This window comes from Sciurus vulgaris (genome assembly GCF_902686455.1).
Source record: "Sciurus vulgaris genome assembly, chromosome: 7".
In the NCBI taxonomy this organism is placed as follows: domain Eukaryota; kingdom Metazoa; phylum Chordata; class Mammalia; order Rodentia; family Sciuridae; genus Sciurus; species Sciurus vulgaris.
This window is the reverse complement of record NC_136467.1, coordinates 80936344-80941076: the sequence shown is the minus strand read 5'-3', so window position 1 is coordinate 80941076 and position 4733 is coordinate 80936344. Positions and strand designations below refer to the sequence as shown.

Here is a 4733-nt window from a genome sequence, read left to right as displayed (position 1 = left end):
TGGCATTCTTCATAGAATTAGAAAAAAAAAAAAAAATTCTTAAATGCATTTGGAAGAATAGGAGACTCAGAATAGCCAAAGCAATACTATGCAAGAAAATTAAAACAGGAGGCATCTAAACACCTGATCTGAAATTATATTATAAGAACTGTAGTAACAAAACCAGCATGGTATTGGCATCAAACTAGGCATGAAGACCAATAGAACAGAATCAAAGACATAGAGACAAAACCACATACTTACAGGTAACTCATACTTGACAAAGTTGCCAAAAATATATTTTGGAGAATTGACAGCCTTTTTAACAAATGGTGCTGGGAAAACTGGAGAGCTCTATGTAGAAAAATGTAATTAGACCCCTATCTCACACCCTACACAAAACTCAAATTGAAATGGATCAAAGACTTAGGTATTAAACCAGAAATTTCAGCTGCTAGAAGAAACAGAGGGTCAACATTACATCATACAGGTGTAGACACTGTCTTCCTTGAAAAGACCTCCAAAGCACAAGAAATAAAACAAAGAATCAGTAAGTGGAATGCCATGCTGGGTGTGGTGGTGCATCACTGTAATCCCAGAAGCCTGGGAGGCTGAGGCAGGAGGATCATGAGTTCAAAGCCAGCTTTAACAACCTAGTGAGGCCATAAGTATAGCCAGACCCTATCTCAAAATAAAAAATTTTACTCCTCCATTCTTCTCTTCCTGCAACTAGAAAGAACTGTTCTATCACTTCTTTTTCAAGTCCCACCCTTTCAGCTGTCCCCAATGGAGAGGAAACGGTTACCCAAAAGGAGTATGCAAAAGCGCCGACATGGAGTTCAGAGGAGCCAAAGTCGTCAGATTTCGGGATAACGACAACAGCTCCGACTGTGAGTGCCGGCCTTCCTCGTGTAAGGGGATCTGCCGGACCCTTGCTAATTCAATTTCTTTCCCTTTCCGGGCCCTTCCCTATCGTCGCCCCCTTCACCTTGGATCATGTTCAAGAAATTTGATGAAAAAGAAAATGTGTCCAACTGCATCCAGTTGAAAACATCAGTCATTAAGGGTATTAAGAACCAGTTGATAGAGCAATTTCCAGGTATTGAACCATGGCTTAATCAAATCATGCCTAAGAAAGATCCTGTCAAAATAGTCCGATGCCATGAACATATAGAAATCCTTACAGTAAATGGAGAATTACTATTTTTTAGACAAAGAGAAGGGCCTTTTTTATCCAACCCTAAGGTTACTTCACAAATATCCTTTTATTCTGCCACACCAGCAGGTTGATAAAGGAGCCATCACATTTGTACTCAGTGGAGCAAATATCATGTGTCCAGGCTTAACTTCTCCTGGAGCTAAGCTTTACCCCGCTGCAGTAGATACCATTGTTGCAATCATGGCAGAAGGAAAACAGCATGCTCTATGTGTTGGAGTCATGAAGATGTCTGCAGAAGATATTGAGAAAGTCAACAAAGGAATTGGCATTGAAAATATCCATTATTTAAATGATGGGCTGTGGCATATGAAGACATATAAATGATCCTCAGAAGGAATGCACTTGGGCTAAATATGGATATTGTGCTGTGTCTGTGTTTGTGTCTGTGTGTGACAGCATGAAGACAATGCCTCTGTGGTTATGCTGAATAAATTCTACAGATGCTAAAATTAAAAAAATTAAAAAATTAAAAATTTTAAAAGGGTTGGGGATGCAGTTCAGTGGTTAAGTGCCCTTAACTCAATCTCTGGTACAAAAAAAGTGGGGTACTATCAAACTAAAAAGCTTCTGCACAGCAAAGGACATATTTAAGAGTGCGAAGATAAAGCCTACAAAATGGGAGAAAATCTTGGCCAGCTACTCCTCCAATAGGGGATTAATATCCAGAATATACAAAGAATTCAAAAAACAACACAAAAAAAAACAAATAACCCAATCGAATGATCAAACGAAGTAAACAAGAAACTTATCAAAATAAGAAACCCAAATAGTCAACAAATATATTTAAAAAAATGTTCAACACCTCTAGCAATCAGGGAAATGCAAATCAAAACTATACAATTTCATCTCATTCCAGTCAGAATGGCAACGTCAAGAATACAAACAATAAATGCTGACATTGTTGGTGGGAATACAGTCTAGTACAATTACTCAGCAAAGCAGTATGGAAATAGATGAAGTTGGGAAATATCATGTTAAGTGAAATAGGCCAAGCCCAAAAAACCAAAGCCAAATGTTTTCTCTGATATGTGGATGACGATATAAAACAGGAGGGTGCAGTGGCGGGGGTGGGGGAGAAGAGAAAAATGAAGGAACTTTGGATGGTGTAGAGGAAAATGGGGTAGGAGGGGGTGGGGGATGGAAAGGTAGTAGAATGAAACAGTATTACCCTATGTATATATATGATTTCATGAATGGTTTGAATCTACATTGTGTACAACCATAGAAATGAAAAGTTGTACCCCATTTGTGTACAATGAATCAAAATGCAGTCTGTAAAAATAAAAAAAATTTAATAAAAAAAAGAAAGTTACATTAAAAAAAAAAAGCAGTATGGAGATTCCTCAAAAAATCTAGGGATAGAACCACCATATGACCCAGCTATCCCACTCCTTGATATTGTCACAAAAGATCTAAAATTGGCATACTATAATGATAAAACTGCTTCAATGTTTATAGTAGCACAATTCACAATAGCTAAATTATGAAATCAACCCAAGTGCCTGTCAATATGTGAATGTATTAATAAACTGTGGCATATATACAATGGAGCTCTATTGAGCCATAAATAAGAATAAAATTATGGCATTTGCTGGTAAATGGATGGAAATGGAGAAAATCACACTAAGTGAAATAAGTCAAAACTCAGAAACTCAAAGCTTAAATGTTTTCTCTCATTTGAGGAAGCTAGAATAAAATAAAGGGGAATGCTATAATAGAATATCATAAAAGAGGGGAGATCAGTAATGTACAAGAAGGAAATCAAGAGGTAAAGTAGACGAATGGAAAAGAAGAGGCAAGGCAGAATGAATTCTTTAAAAAACAGGCTATGTGCATATGTGAATATACTACAGGGAACTTCAGCTTTAATGTATAAGTAAAAAGAACCAATCAAATATAAATAAATAGACCAGTGAAAAGAAGTCTAAGGGAGTAGAGGAAGGAGAATGGGAAAAAGGAGGGAGGACAGAAAGGAAAGAGGGAGGGAAGAGGGGAATCATGAACTGAAATGGAATTCTACCCATGTATGTTTTTCAGAATGAATCCAACCATTATGTGTAACTATAAAGTTCTAATTAAAATAAATAAATAAATAATAGTTAAACATACAAAAAGATAAAAGTGAAACATTGACAAAAAGACAACAAACGAACTGCATAAAATATCCGCATCTGAAGTTAATGAGCAGAAGAGTAAATTAATGCAATTTCCCCAAATAAAAAAGTGTAAAGCAAGGGAAAACATGAGTGAGAAGTTAAAATACATGAAGAACAATGGTGTTTGAAAAAGAGATGGTGGAAACACGCAGAACAAGAGGATGAAAAAATATATAAGTACTAGTAGAAGAAAATTTCTTTGAGCTAGAGACAAAGTCTTCGGCTATCAATGACCCACTAAGAGTCAAATAGCTAATCCAGGAAGTGAGGGGAGAAGAGTTTAAGGCATAAACCCAGATACGCAGTCTATAAAAGCAATTAACTGAGTAGATAAAGAAAATTCTAAAGCTTCCAATTGTGACCCAAACTCTCTAAAAGAATCAGAATTTTCTTCAGTTCGAAAGATGTTCATGAACAATAAAGTAATGTCTTGAAATTCCTAAGAGAAAATTATCTTCAATCTAAAATTCTTCAGTCAAATCATTAATCCATATTCAGAACAAAATAAAGATTTTTGCATACATCACCACCCATGCATTTTATATGCAAAAAAATCCAGGATATATTTCAGCTAATTGAAGAGGAAATTATAGGGAAGTAGACAACACAATTGATTCACTTAAAATATTTCACTTTTTTGTTCATTTGTTTGTTTTAAAAACTACTCTAGGGAATGGTTGTATAGCAATCAGCAAGGAAAAAAAAGACAAATGGAGACAGTAAGTATAAATAAATGTTTACAGGGTTTTCTTTTCTTTTTACTATAAAAGAAAAATTGTAAGACAGCTGGAAAGAAACAATGAAATTGAGAAAGATTTTTGGAAAATTATAAAAATAACACCACCTTTGAAGGTTAAGGGAAAGATCCAGTAGAGAGAGAAATATTAAACTATGATGCAGGGATGAAAAGGGTGAGTTTATTCTGTAGCAATGTTTTTAGGTAGGCAAACAGGACTAGGATTTGAGGCTGAGTGGGAGGGGTTGGACCAGGCTGAGTCCCGACAGCTCAGCTAGAAGCAGGAGCAAAGGTGACTTAGGTGGATACAGATGCAAGGTCAGCTGTGGCAATAAGGGCTTGTGGACATCTTCTCCCTGTTTCCTGAGTTCCGTCTACTTGAGCATGAGGATGGAAGTAAGGGCAGAGGAATGTTCTCTGCACATAACTCAGAAAAGGCCAAATAAGGAAAAAAAATCAATTTAACCTTGATGCTTAATCTCCTTTAATAAACTTAATTGAGAGGGTGTGATTTGCTTTAAAACTTACATTTTTTAATGTGCTTAATCATACTTTTTACTTCCATAGTAATATAATAGATATGTATGTGCACATACTCATAACTGCACATGTATAAGGTGATATATGTAATTTAATATACGTA

General features: G+C 35.8%; 1 pseudogene across 1 annotated transcript; it reads left to right on the top strand.

Annotated features, from left to right (window-relative positions):
- The first annotated feature begins 848 nt into the window (after positions 1-848).
- LOC306665845 (malignant T-cell-amplified sequence 1-like) lies at positions 849-1664 on the top strand (annotated as a pseudogene). Its single transcript has one exon. The product of its transcript is annotated as a malignant T-cell-amplified sequence 1-like (transcript).
- Positions 1665-4733: the final 3069 nt, after the last annotated feature.